Genomic DNA, 16340 nt, shown 5'->3' with positions numbered 1-16340 from the left:
TCAGTTTTTAAGACGTTAACTGAGAAGACAATCGTTTGTGAATTCTCAACTGACTTGAATCTGTTTCCCAACTGATCGTTCAGCTTGAAAATTTTACAAATCTTCTCACATAAGTTAACCAATTAAAAACTTATTATATTCCAAATCAAATGAGGTGACTAAATTTTTATGACGTGGCATATTTTAAAACCGCTCATTATTATATACACACGATTACAGCACACGTGCACACATTTTTATTCAAAATTTTTCCCGGGCTGACACGTGTCCAGAATTTGAACAGTCACGAACAAAAGCATTTTGCCCGCTTCACTTCAGTTCTATTCTTCACAATTACAATCAGTTTCTAAGAGTATACAAATTTCAGAACTTATTCTCTTCAATTTGCAGATCACTACACTTTCCGAAATGGCAAACCAGATCCCAGCCCATATCTTGAATGCGATGGTCATCGATTTTAACTCGGTTCTATCGATTCAAGAAGCAGACGTTAAAAATGTATTTCTAAAGCTTGAGTCGGCAGGTCTCAGGATGTTCTTGGGACAATCTTCTCAGAAGATATACCTCAAGGAGGTCAATGAATTCTATCGGAAGGGATTTATCACTGCTAATGACACTATCTCTGTGACTATCAATGATCAGTTGCTACTCTTTTCTGAAGAAGCTTTCAGATAAATCTTCTCTTTGCCAACTGATGGTTATGTCAGCTTTTCTGAAGTAAAAACTCATGACATTGAAGAAATGCAGTCTCGACTATCTGCTGATGGACGGAAAATCAAGGTTTCCGATCCAAAGAAGGAACTGAATCCAGAAATTCAGTTTTTAGCTGATATCGTGGCAAAGGGAATATTAGCAAAAGCCGGTTCTTATGCTGCTCTTACACTCGAAAAATTCCAGGTAATGACCATAATCATGGGTGAAAAGAAAGCAAATTGGAGATATATTCTTTTTAACATCTTGAAGAATATGCTCAAGTCATCCAAACAGTCATGTGGCTTCGCCATCCAAATCAGTTATCTGTTAAAACTGAAGGGTTTGGTAGCTGAAAATGCTGAAACATCATCAAAATTCAAGGTATTTACTGCCAAAAACACCTTGCCATCAAAAACCAAAATAGAGGTTGAGCCATCACCAGTCAAGAAGGTCAAAACAGCAAAAAAGAAACTGATTCTCAGTGAATCAGATTCAGAGAAAACTCCTTCCCCTAAGCTTGTCAAGAGACCAAGGACTCAAAGAACCAAACCAATAACCACAGTGGAAGTCATTCCACCTGAGAAAATTATTCAATCAGCTGCTCAACAGCCCATTCAGGCTATCCCTTTGCAAGTAGTCTCACCTGATGATTCAGTTACCAAAGCAAAGACACCAGCTAAGGTAAGAGCTCCCTTGACTCTTGTAAATCGCCCTACCATCCTGCCTAGAGCCAGATCTAAAGGTGTAATATTAAGGGAACCAGTGCACTCCACACATTCTGGAATGGATCTTCCTCACATTCTCTCAACTGACAAAGGAAAAGGCAAGCTGGTTGAAGAACCCCTGCCATCCAATGTCATTCAAACACACATTGACCTAGTTTGGGAACAGGTCAATGCATTTGCCACATCACAATTAAAATCTTTTGATTGTTGGAAAAGTTTCAGAAAAGAAATCTTTGCCAAAGAACTGAAGCATAGATCTCAACTGAAAAAGTTCATCAAGCTAGAAGCAATTATGATGAAAGTAGTCAAAGCTGCTACAATTCCACAGGCATTAGAAAGGCAGAAATATTTCTTTAATCAGATTCGCGTCAAAAAGCTAACAAGAATGGTAGCAAAGCTGAAGTCCAACTACAATCCCACAAGTCCAACTGCATACAATGATAGAGCTGTGTTCACTCAACTGGACACAGATCTTAGTAGTCTGCAGAGTGAAATCAGATTTTGGGAAGAAGATCAGGAACTAGTTCTTCATGACAAACCCCTCAACTCAAATATTGAAAAAGATTTATCCTCCTCTCCACAAAAAGAACCATCTCCACAACAGGCAACTGAAAAGCCAGTTCAGGGAATACCTCAATCCTCTCAGACAGAACAGGCTATATTCTGAAGCAGAACTATCCTTGGCAAACATTGATGAAATCATTCAAGCTGTTACCTTGGAAGCTCAGCTAGAGGAAATACAATATGACTCAATTACCCATTCAGCTGAACAACCAGAGCAAGACATTAAGATATCATCTGAAGCACCAGCTGAGTCACTTATTGCTGAAAAATTTATATCTGCTCAAACTGAAGATCAAACTGAAGTGCCAAACCAAACTTCAGAAAAAGAAATAACTGAATCGGAAAAAGCTCAAACTGAAGCACCAGTTCAGCCAGAAACTTCTGCTGAACAAGATATTCAAACTGATGAACAAGCAAAACCCTCAGAACAAGAAACTGCTGAACATGTAGAAGGTCAGTTGCTCACTGAATCAAAGGAGCAAGAACAAATTTCAGTTAATTCTCCACAGGAGGCCCCTATGTATGAACCATCCATCTCCATCATTCAGCCAGACAGTCCATTTCTTGATCAAAACCAACGTTCATCATCTCAAATTCAAGAAAACATTCCAGCTCAGCCTATGGCTGGAACAATGGAAACTAATCAAGCGTTAGTTCTTTTTGGACAAACATCGAAGCATTCAGAAACGCCCAGCCAGCGACCTCCAATTCAATCCATAGAAATGGATGTTGTTCTTGATGAAATCCAGAACATACAGTACAATATGCAGCAGATGCTCGCTGAAATCAAGAAAATTCAATTCGAACAACTGTCTCATATTGACAAATTAGATTCTTTGACTGAATTTGACTCGGCGAAACTAAACGCTCTTCAAGCCAACATGGACTCTCTTAGCAGAACTGTGCATGAAATAAAGAAGGGGCTAGTTAACTCACTCTTTACAACTCAGGATGTAATCAGTCAGAGAGTTGAGCGACTGGAAACCTCTGTTTCAAATAAAATAGAATTGCTACAGACCTCCCTCACAACTGTTTCCAAAATTCTTTCCATTGACGTTCGAAAGTTATCAGACAAAATGGAGTTGTTTGACAAAAAGGGGGAAGAACAGCAGCTGAAGAAGAATTAATCAGATTATTATAATCAACTGATATAATATTCTCAGATTTTATGTTATCTACAAGGAATCCAGTTATTTTATGATTCAGTTGCGTAATCTATTATCTACAAAGAGCTCAGTTATTCGATCTTAAATCACTTGGTTTTGTCAAACACCATAAAGGGGGAAATTGTTGGAAACTAGATTCTGGAGTTTGACAAAACATGAATCAATCGATTAACAAAATATGAATCAACTGATACGCGCAAGCGAATTCGGCAACTGAACTTATCAACTGAAATCAGCTGATACAATGATACAGAGTAAACTGATCAGTTGGAACTGATCAGTTAAAACATTCAGCCGAATGCCTCAAAGTCTCTCAACTGAAGATGTCTCGGGAAAGAACAAAGAAGACATAACAGATTACAAGAGCACCGCACAACAACCAAGACTACTTAAAACAACGCATTCCGGACAAAAAAATTAAGACGCCGAATTACAATAAATGAAGCAAACAATATCGAAGGAATAATCAAGTGGAAACCAACGGATACAAAGATTCAAATTTATCTCAAGATTACCGTTGGAAAAGAAGAGTATAAATATGGCAGAAGAAAAAGAAGAAGTGACGATACATCATTCAAAACTTGCTATTACTCTGTCAAAATCTCAGCTCACTCTTACTTGATTTATTCGTAGCAATCAAGGCTACAAGTTGAGCAAACTAGCACTCTGTAATATTTGTTAATTCAATAGTGCTAAGATCAGCTACGCACAGAGATCATTTTGTAATACTAAGAGTTTCAGTTTAGGCAGTGGGTAAGTCCTAACTGAAGTGGGTCTGTACAAGTGTTGTATTGGATCAAAGTCTTTTAGTGGAAATCCTATCCTTGTGATAGAAGGGGTGACGTAGGAGTAATTGAATTCTCCGAACATCCAGAAACAATCCTTGTGTATTTTATTTCAGTTCTGTATTCTATCTGTCAGTCAGTTACCTTCCGCAACTACCTCAGTTTAACTGATTGATATTGACCAACAAGTTTCCGAGAATCAGTTTGTCACCAAACTGAACTCAAAAATTCGATAAGACCAATATTAATTGAGAGTGTTTATTCAACCCCCTCTTCTAAACACTCTTGACACGTCAATCGATCCTATCATAACGTGGATCTAACTTCCCTTAACGTCCAAATCTCTTAGTACCACGAAAAGGTGATACTTTCAAGAAAACATAATTGCCAACCTGGAACTCTAAAGGCCGACGCCTTTTATTAGCATAACTTGCTTGTCGATCCTGGGCTGCTTTCATTCTCTTTCTAATCAAATCAAATTTATCTTACATTTCTTGTACAAACTCTGGTTTAGAGATTTGTTGTTCCCCTACATCTTCCAAACTAATTGGAGATATTCTCTTTCTCCCGTATAAAGATTCAAATGGTGTCATACCAATCGTTGTCTGAAAACTATTGTTGTAAAAGAAATCGATCATAGCCAATGATTCTTTCCAATCACCCCTGAAATTCATTAAAACTGCTCGTAACATATCCTCTAGAGTCTGGATGGTTTTTTCTGACCGACAATCTGTTTGGGGTTGATAATCAGTGCTCATGACCAACTTCGAACTCAAAGCTCATTGCATACTACCCCAGAACTTCGAAGTAAACCTTCGATCATGGTCTGATACAATGGTTATTGGCACACCATGCATTCTCACCATATGATCAATGTACAATTTCGCCATTTTCTTGTAAATACAAGTACGGTCATATGGAATAAAATGGGATTATTTAGACAATCTATCAACAATCACCCGAATTGCATCCCAATCACGATTGGAACGAGGTAGGTGTGTGGGGACCCGAACCTAATTCATCTTCTTAATCATTATTAGGATCAGTTAATTAATCTGGGTCTAAATTTTTTTTTTAAAATACATAAGTGAGAAACATAATGAAATCCATCTGATATACATATCAACAATAAAGTACAAGTCATGTACAACATAGGCTTATTTCAAACTAAATTTCAGCCATTACATCAAGTACTGAAAATCAATCTACTCTAAGTCCGGATCTCCACGCTAATCTTGAATCTCTCATCCTCTTCGTGACTTTGACCCTGTCCCACCTGTTGTCATGCACACATACAAACACAACAACAGCCGGATAACTCCGGTGAGAATATAATCCCAGTATAAACAATGTATACATGCAATCATATAAACAGATATAAAAGCATGAAATAGATATCAATAGCATGTATCAAATCTGAAAAACATGAATCGATATAAAACTGTAAATAAACTCTGGACTCCTCATCTCAGACTCGACTAATCTCTAATCTAGGGATCCCGATCTAACTCAGACTTTGGTATTCTGTATCGAATCTCCACAATAGAAGTCGATCTACTCCTACGTAACATCGATACACCAAAAGTCTAGTGTCTTTGCGGTTCTGTCGAAGACTTGGCGGCTCTGCCAATGACTAGGCGCATCTGCCTAAGACTCTAACTCATGCTTTGCTATAACTCAATAGACTAAGCATATCAATATCATGAATTACAAATATCAATGCAATAAAGTAAAGTATGTGGTTTTGGGAAACTCATGTCAAATCAAACTCGAGTCGTATCTTTCCGATTCAACATTGATTTATACCTTTATCTGTCGATCTGACGAAGTCGAAGTCTCGAATTCGAATATGTCAATACTCAATCTGGCAATGACAATATCGAGGAGTATAATATCAATATCCCACTCAAATCAATACTGGATATAATCAGAACTCAATCTAATTATGTTTCAACGGCATAGCTGCACAATCTCAATATACCCAGCAATACAAATCAATAGATATCAATTCCCACAACTCATAATCGATAACAATACAATTTGATATCAAATCTCAATCAAATCCATTCTGAAAATCATAACAATTTCACACGGTATCTGTTCTTCAATCCGATTTCGATTATACAATGTCTGATATCGCAAGAACACTATATATGAATCATATATGATTCCTTAAATATCATATTTTCAAATCATAATAGAAATCAATAAAACTTACGTCTTGTCGAAGCCTGTAACGAGAGGATTATAGTACTGAACTCGGATCGAAATTCTGACGGGCGGATCTTGCACAATCCCAAATCTAACATATGAAAAGGCGTAAGGATTTTCTGAAACTTTCTTCGAACTTCTCTCTGAAATTCTGAAGGAGTAAGGATGCATTAGTATATATATTCGCATGGTAAGGGGCAAGTGGCTAACTCTATGCACTGCACGTCTCGCGCATATGCGCACCCTCACCCGGCGAATATGCGCGAGGTTCTCTGCCATACTCGCACATATGCGCGGGTCCTATCGCGCATATGCGCGAGGTTCTCTGCCTACCTCGCGCATATGCGCCCGACTGGGTCGCGCATATGCGCGAGGGCTCCTCCTCGCACATAATTCCAATCTTCTTTTCGGCTTTCCCGGTCCGATCCGTTTCGTCTAAAATCACATCAATTATCACAAATCATTTCAGATTATAATAACCGAATTCTCTGGCAATACAAGGTGTGTCACGAAATCCATAGCAATGTGCTCCCAATTCCACTATGGCACTTCAAGACTATGTAACAAACCGCCAGGTCTCATTCGTTCAGCTTTAACCTGTTGGCATGTCAAACATTTAGCCATAAATGCTATGTCTACTACAATGTGCTTCATGTAGTGTAGCTTCTTTCAGATCTATCAAATTTGAAACCACAAGTCTCCCATTAAAGCTCAAACTACCATCTGAGGCAACACTGAACTTATCTGGCTGATATATTTGAGCCAGTTCTTTCAATCTATGAATGTGTATATCAGTTCTCTGTGCTGCTTTTATGCTTGTTATTATCTGTGGCTCGACTTCGATAGATGAAACTATAAGTTAACCTCCACTGATTTGATAAGTCCAATATGAAGTTCCCAAGTGATCGTGGACTTTAAAAATATTCAGAGATGTCAGCATAGCGTTTTGAACTTTCTTGCTAAGGGCATCTGCAACTAGATTCATTTACCCTGATTGATACTGAATCTCACAATCAAAGTCCTTAAGCAACTCCATCCATCGACGTTGTCTCATGTTCAAGTCGGATTGTGTGAAAATATATTTAAGACTCTTGTTATCAGAATAAATTACAAATTGTTCACCGTACAGATAATGATGCCATATTTTTAACGCAAACATAATGGCAACCAACTCTAAATCATGAACTGGATATCGAGTCTCATGTGACTTCAATTGACATGATGCATACACAAACTTGAGTCTCAGCTCTAGAGTGTACTCTACCAAATTAAATAAATAGTTCATGCTCTTCAGTCACGCTGTTGTCTTTTCACCAACTTCATTTCCAAAGAACTTTGGAGGAAGCATATCTTGTAATTTAGCAATCACTAACTCCATTTCTCTCATTATTTGGGTCAACTGTTGAACCTCATGATTAACTTCAACATTTCTTGAAACATGCCTTTCTGGATGGATTGATGGCTCTTGTTCCACCTCTACCTCTATATCTGCATTTTGATCTGCCCTTCCTCTAGGACGGCCATGTATACCTCTGCTAATACCCTCAGTTATTCATACGTCCTGAGCTTCGGACTCTTGGATAACTTCTTTCCCTTTCTGCCTCTTCCTCCAGGTGCTATTCTACAAGATGGCAGAAAATAGTAATAAGCACTAAAAGGTTTAAGGAAAGTTAAAAATTATTCCACTAGGAAATAATAAACTAAGTGTTAAACTTACTTTACTACCAGCTCTGCCACTACTACGAAAGCGCCAAACGACAACGGATAAAAAATACGCTGTCGTAGGTCATTTAAAAACTGTTGTAACTGAGGGTGTTGTTGAAAGAGCGTTCAACATTGCTAACATTTGCAACGGATTTTTTACATTAGCGATGGATTTAACCGTCGCTAATTAGCGACAGTTTATCATAAACTGTCGCTAAAATTAGCGACGGAAATAATGCTAACCAGTCGCTAATTAGCGACTGTTAAATAAACTGTCGCTAAAAGTAGCGACGGAGTCCGTCGCTACCTTTAGCGACGGTTTGTCATGTAGTCCGTCGCTAATTTTTTCCGTAAAATAAAAAAATTACTTTTAATAATTTAATAAATCTAACAACATTAATGATCTTAACTAACACTTAAAAATGTACAATAAATTGAAGCGAAAAAATTTACCCTAAATCGAAACTAAAATCGTGTAAAAGAAAAATTTTAAGTGTTGTGAAGTAGTGTGTAGAAAAATGGAGTGGGAACGCTGGTATTTATAGAAAAGTTGCGACGGTGTTTGATTAACTGTATTAGCGACGGTAATTTTAATAACCGTCGCTATTAGAGATGGTTAATCAGCGACGTTTTAGTATTAACCGGGGCGACGGTTACTATTAAACTATCGTTAATTTAAAATTTAAGCGACGGTTTTGAATAAACCATCGCTAATTTAAAATATGCGACAGTTTAGCTTTAAACCGTCGCTAAATTTAGCGATGATATATACAAAAATCGTCGCTAAATTTCGCGACGATTTTTTTAAAACCGTCGCTGAAATATAGCAACAGTTTAGTAAAACCATTGTTGTTTGTCCATAAAACACATTAATTGACAACGGTTTTCCATTGTTGTTTGTCCATAAAACACATTATTTGACAACGGTTTTCTAAAACCGTTGTCTATTGTCCAAAAAAAACGATAATAGACAACAATTTATAAAACCATTGTCGTTGATCCTAAAAACACGTTCAAAGACAACGGTTTTTAGAAAACCGTTGTCGATTGTCTAAAAAAACACGCTAATAGACAACAGTTTATAAAACCGTTGTCGTTGACCCTAAAAAATGCTCAATGACAACGGTTTTTAGAAAACCGTTGTCGATTGTCCAAAAAACACGCTAATAGACAACGATTATTAGAAAATCGTTGTCAATTGTCCAAAAAAACACGCTAATAGACAACAGTTTATAGAACCGTTGTCGTTGACCATAAAAAACGTTCAATAACCACGGTTTTTAGAAAACCGTTGTCTTTGACCTCCTAAAAGACAACAGTTTTCTAAAATGTTGTCTTTTGCTTTAAAAAATGCCATACGACAACGGTTTTCCAAAAAACCGTAACGGTTTTAGCGAAAAATCATTGTCGTACGTGTGTTGTTGAATGACAAATTTGTTATAGTGCTATCTCAGCTAAGTTAAATAATCCTAGCAAGTAAATCAAATAAGAGCAAGTAATAAAACAAATACGCAATCATTTTATTTGTGTCTAAACTCAAGTGTATTAAATTCTAATTCGATCATGCATGTAGGGTACCAAATAATCTTGGGTATCAAACTGGATCCAAAGAAACGATAGCAACAACTGTGGTCACATGTGCCAGGGGTGTAACTTGTCAAATGCACCCTCGGCCCGGTACATCCGTGCCAGAGGTCTCAGTATGCAAAACTGCTCGGCTCTTTCGCTAGTCATCTGAGGTGTGATGCTTAAACGCCCTCGGCTCTGATGGCTAAATAACTCATATAAGAGTAAACAGAATTCTCGGAAACAACGGAGTTATGGATCGATAATAATGTGTGCTCAACAATGCATATAAATCCACATATTATTCCAATATATTTAAAAAACATATTTATTTAAAGAAATGAAGAATAATTTTAAAAATGCATCAAAATAGCACAAAGATCACATAATCACATAATTCACATAAAATCAATCAATTCACATCAATTAAATTGCACGTCGCTATAGAAGCGGTAAGAAATCGATCAATCTGCACCTTAACCTTCAAATTAAATTACCACAATAATTTATGAACTCCTTGGCGCTTCCTAACTATCAAAACCTGTGGCAAATAATTTATTTCCATCAAATAATTACTAAAATCATATCCAAACACAAGTTATCATTTACAGTATATCAGTAGATTAATCCCAGAATTAACAAGAACACGCTGCTGCTCGCGCAATTCATGAACGGAAGTCTGTAACTGAGCAGTTTCAATAAAACATGCATAAATTATTCAACTCTTAATGTAATTTAATGATTCAAATCTCATTTCAAAGATAACACATAGATCTACAATATCTATTTGAACCATATAAGTCGAGATTCTTAGTGCACAATAAGCGTAAACCAGAAAATCAAAAGCAAAACCTGCAAACTCGTACCCAATAAGAATTCCATGAACAAATATTGAAACTCTGGGTTTAGAGATTTCCTTCAAAAGCTTCCTATGAACTAAAGTAGAGTTGGAAATGAGATCTTCAATCCCTTAAGTACATGATGGAAGCAAGAAGAAAGGCCGGAAAAGAAAACATAGCAACAAGGGCTCAATAGAGAGCTTGTTGCTTACTTGCTCTTGCTTCAATCAACTTTTGAGCTGTTGTACTATCTTCAAGGAAGAAGACGCTGCGATTTCTGGAGACGAGGAGATGAGCAGCGATGGTAGAGAGATAGGCACGATGGAGAAGAAGATGGATACAGGGGAAGAGTAGTGAGAAATGGGGAGAAGACGCATAGGCTAGGGGGAAGAAAATGAATTGGGCTTCCATAAAAAAAAAAGCCAACAAACATAAATACATATTTAGTATTTTAATATTTAGCCCCCCAAAATTCTGGAATGTGACTATGTATATTTACAACTCTGGTATGCTATAAAACTCTAATATGTATTTTAATATCGTCTATAATTCTATTATTTTCTAATGCATATTTTTAACACAATTAAATTTATCTGATTTAGTTATTTTAATTTCGCCCTTTAAAATATTTATTTATAATTATTGCCAAATATTAGTTAATTAAATTCGGGTTTCACAAACTATTATTTCATCAACCCATATTTATCATTTACATTTCTGATTAATTACAACAAATATTTATATACATACACATACTTAAACAGTGACCAGAAATCAAGATATTTTCAATGCACCAATGGAAATCCACATTCCACACAAAAAAACAATGGGATCATCATCTTCTAAGATTCAAAATTTTTTTTATCAATGAATCACAATAATTAACCCCCAAAATTGGATGAAATCAACAGCTACAAATGAAAATGAGAGAAGCCCTAATGACAAAATTATATATAAATGCATTGTCCCAAAAAAATTTTAAAATGATGTACTTGAAAAATTCAAGCACAAACTCTCGTTGGAAAGGAGAAATGGTGGCTCGCTAGACGTTTGGCTTGCCTGTTGAGAAGACTAAACCCTTAGTTGGAATTTTAGAAATCGCTCGCCAACCTTGGTTGGAAAGCACAATAGATACAAAATATATTAAAATTGTCGGAAATAAGCTAAAATCATTCTACAGTAGCCGGTGGAAGAGGATTAATGAAGCCGGAAATTTTTAATTTTTGACAATTTTAATAATTTTTTATCGGGAGCGCAGATGAGAAACCACACACGTAAGCGTCACACATTGGAAAAAGACCAAAAATGAAAATAAAATAAAAGATAACTAACTAAAGCTGAAATTTTGACAATATTGATGATCAAAGTTGTAAAGAGGTAAATACACTTACAAAAATTATAATTTTCCCTGAAATTTAGGGAAATTGTAATTTTAATCTTTAAGGATAGTCTGTTTAAAATTTTAGTCTTGTAACTTGTCAAAGTTTGGTTTTCATCCATTAACTTTGAATTTTTTTTTTTGGTTATTTTTTTGTCCGAAATCACTAAATCCACTTGATATTGCATATTTGACACATATAATCTCTTATATGACTCATGTGACAATAATAAAGATTTTGTCACACATATTAAAATATACATAAACAAAATAAAGAGAAATGACAAATTTTTTTCACCATTTTGAAATATTGAGAGTTGTATTGCTTTATTTTTCCTTTTTTATCATATTAATTTTAATTTGAATACAATGAGTTCTATTTTCTTACATGTGTCATGTAGGTTACAATGACGACTATATATATAAACCATATTTGATAGATTTAGTGGTTTCAGACAAGAAAAATACCAAAAGCCGAAAACAATCCAAGTTACTGTATTAAAACCAAATATATCGGTGTCAAGTACACTACATTAGATGAATTTAGTGGTTTCGGACAAAAAAATACTTAAACAAAAAAAAAATTCAAGTTACTGTAAGAAAACCAAATTTTGACAATTTATAAGACTAAAACCAAAAATAGGACAACTAACATGACCAAAATTGTAATTTTCCTTAAAATTAATTTAAAATTCAAATTACTTGTACTAACTAATATTTCTATATGTATTGTCTATGTGAGTATATATTGCCATGATCACATGCTACATATGCTCTTCCTGTTATCACAAATATATACACACACAAACACATGTTACGTGTATGAATCGTGTAAGTAGAAATATATAGAAAGAGAGTGGTCAAAATGTTTACGGCTGGCCGATTTTAGAGAAAATGCAACCAGCAAGATAAGGATAGAGAAATTGAAAATGATAGAAAATGATGTATTATTCCTCCCCCTTTAACCAAGCTACCTCGCTAGGTCTTATGGCAGATAATAATATAGTTTCTGCTAACATTCAGACACCGAAGGAAACAAAATATTTGCTTGCAACTCCATCGATGTGCACTTAACCTAGTTTCTCATTATTTGTATCTTTGTTTTAAGGGAAACTACATCAGATTTCATCAGGGTTTTAGCCATTCTCAGCAAAATCCTTCCTTTTCTTTGTGTCAAATTTTAAAGTTTAGCCTCGGAAAAATGATGTCAGATGGTGGGCTTTCTTCCATTGGAGGGTTCATCGAAGCTCCCAGTCCTGCAAACCCTAAACAGATTCTATCCAAGAAGAAAAGAAACCTCTCAGGAAAACCAGGCAAGAATCTTGCATGCAGATATTTCATATATTATCCAAAGATTTTTTAAATATTTAATCTATATATATATATATAAGCAGATCCAAATTCAGAAGTGCTAGCACTTTCTCCAAATTCTCTGATGGCAACAAACAGGTTCATCTGTGAAGTCTGCAACAAGGGTTTTCAGAGGGAACAGAATCTGCAGCTACACAGAAGAGGACATAATCTCCCATGGAAACTCAAGCAAAGAACCAAAGAAGCAATAAAAAGAAAGGTGTACATTTGCCCCGAAAAAACTTGTGTGCACAATGACCCTTCAAGGGCACTTGGAGATTTGACAGGTATTAAGAAACATTACAGCAGAAAACATTGTGAAAAGAAATGGAAATGCGAGAAATGCGACGAAAAAGTACGCCGTTCAATCCGATTGGAAAGCTCATGGCAAGATTTGTGGGACTAGAGAGTATAAATGTGACTGTGGGACTATCTTCTCGAGGTACTTTCAGTTGTTGGCTTGATTGTTAATGTTATAATAGTACAAACTTTTGCTACATATTTCCAATATTTGCTTAATATATTAGATAATATAGCATTAAATGTTATAGAATTTATATTCTTGTGTCACATTTTATACACTAAACTTCAAATTATTGCAGGAGATGTTAAGAGGGTATACTATAATTGGTTTGTTTTTGAAATAAATGCAAAAGATTCGATGACTTCAATGAAATTGGAGTATACTGAGCACATGCATTACTTTAATGAAACTGGAATACAGTGACCAGTTACTATGATTATGTTCGGATTAAAATATTTGATGATGCATTCATTTTGAACTCTTCAATTTTAATTATTATTTTTAACCAAAATTAAGGAATTTTTCAAAATGTACGTTCCTTGATAAATATTCAACTATGCAAGAAAAGTTCAACATTGCTAATTTTGTAATGCCGATTTTTCTCCCCTCAGAAAGGATAGCTTTCTCACTCACAGAGCCTTTTGTGATGCACTGGCACAACAAAATGCAAGATTTAGCACTCCGATTCCTTGTGCAAATTTGAATATAAGGAATGAATTGATGAATGGAGGATTAAATGTTCTTCAAAATTTTGGAAGATCCCGTTTTCCCTTCATGTTTAAGTCCGAATTCGGAGGATTGGAATCCAGAAATCATCAGCTGGATCTTGATCATTTGCAAAAACAACAAAAGTTTCCAATGTGGGCAGGCAATCAAATTGGAAATCCAAGTTCTAATACTAATTACTTGGCATCAAGTTCAACCAACCAACCAGAATTAGAGCAAATTGCTTCACAGAATCAATTGTTCAGTAGAGGACTGAAGGAGGAAGAAGAACAAGAAAATAGGGTCAACTTGTATGAAACAAATAGTTCCGCAGCCCAAATGTTTGCTTCCGCAATATTTCAAAAGGCAGGTCAATTGGGATCAACCAGAAGCAACAACCCTGAAATGTTTGGGACAGCTGGCAATAATTTTGGACGAATGAACTCATTTACCAACATGAGCAGCTTCAATTCTCTGAATCAAAGTAGGAACGAATTGTTGTTCCATCACAATACTCTTGCAAAAGCTGATGATTTGAATGAATTAATGGCTGCCACCAATGGAGACCACGATGGGCTGTTATTTGACGATTTTGATTCGAACCCATTAATGAGCAGCGCAAGAAACTTGGACCCTTTTGTTTTAATGCCAAATGGTAGCTCTCCAGGCGCCGGGTTCGGAGGTCGAAATGGCCTTACAAGGGATTTTCTTGGAGTGGGAGCGAAAGAAAACAGACATTTATTGCAAGAATATGCTTCCATGGATTCCGCAATGAACAATTTGAACCATTACAGCAGAATCAATCACTGATATATTCTGGAATCAGATTATGAATATCACTAAGGCGGTGAAATTTATTTACTGCAGAAACATTGGAAGGCCGATATTACATGACAGAAGGGATTCCATTAGCTTCTGCAAAGACTTGAAAAACAGGAGATCTTGTGAATTGTCAGAGATGGGGAGGGGGCCACTGCTTGTTGGAAGAGACACGACAAAAGGTTCACAAGGGAGAAAAAATATGTATTAATGATGGTGTGTGTATTTTTTTAAATTCTAGGGTTTGTGTATGGAAGTGTGGACCACAAAATTAAATGTGCGAGTCTGTGATTGTTTTTGTTGTTCAGTGCTATAGTTTGCATGAAAGAAGTTTGAATAATGTACTTCAATTTAACATTAACAAATCTTATAATATGATCATGAATTAACACACTGCAAATCATGTGGTCTTAGGTTTTTGTTCTTTTTTAAAAAGCAACTTTTGTTGAAAAAACAAAACCTACAATTGACCAGGGTGGTGTTTTTTTTCAAAAAAAGAAAGAACAAATAATCAGGAGTCTAAGCCAAAACTTCTGAACAAAATGTAACAATAAAACAATATTACTAAGCAAATAGGATCGAACAACGCCAAGTGACTTTCGATCTAATGGTTTTCCATGTATCTCGTCCGAACCAAGTAGGTAGCATATATGTATGTGGTTGTCAAGTGTATACTCTGAGAATAAGTGAAACCATCTCATGCTATGAAGCCACATTCATTAAGCTAAGATATCTATGTTGGTGTATCATTTTCTCGCATCCAATACGCAATAGAAGTTTAAAATTTTAACTTCATTCGTAGAATGTGTAGATTATTAACCTTTATCGATTTACGCTCGACTCCAACTATCCAAGATTAAGCTGTAATAGTCCTTTTTGAAAATAATTCATGATTGTGCTTTCATCAAAATCTCAATCGACAATCAGACATCACCGATTTGACGAGAGTATAAAACTCGTTACTATGATGATAAATGAAAATTTCGAAAGTCAAAATAGTCCACCGATTCATTTATAGCTGCTGAATATTTTTGAACTCCTTCAATAAATTAGGTAGTTGCACTCTCCAAAAAAATTAGCAGTCATGCTAACTTCCAGAACTTCTAAATATAGAATATACTTATAAACACCTTTATAAATCATTTGTTTGATCTCAATCAAACTAAATCATCAACTTTATCTCCTTAAATTTTACTATCTCAATGAGAACATAGAATTCATTACTTATGTAATTATCAATGGTTCAGAAAAACCACTAGCCATGAGTTCACAACTCATATGATTCAAGATAACATTTATCTCTTGTACAGACTTACCCTTGTTAGCCTAATTCTGTGCATAACTTGATCACAAAAATGTCATAACTCAGTACTGATTGCACCCATCGATTCATGGTCAGAGCATCTAGTAGCATCATCCCATGGTCCTCTATCTATCATTGATAATGTTTGCAATAACTAATATGTTATGGTTAGCATATAGTAAGATCCATTCAACACATATATCCTGATGAATCTGCAGCCATTGATAT

The 16340-nt window shown here is 35.6% G+C and overlaps 1 pseudogene; it reads left to right on the top strand.

Moving 5' to 3' along the window:
• The first annotated feature begins 12534 nt into the window (after positions 1–12534).
• LOC142556494 (zinc finger protein JACKDAW-like) lies at positions 12535–15101 on the top strand (annotated as a pseudogene).
• Positions 15102–16340: the final 1239 nt, after the last annotated feature.

Source organism: Primulina tabacum, chromosome 9 (assembly GCF_025594145.1).
Source record: "Primulina tabacum isolate GXHZ01 chromosome 9, ASM2559414v2, whole genome shotgun sequence".
Taxonomy (NCBI): Eukaryota; Viridiplantae; Streptophyta; class Magnoliopsida; order Lamiales; family Gesneriaceae; genus Primulina; species Primulina tabacum.
This window is presented reverse-complemented; position numbering and strand designations above follow the sequence as displayed.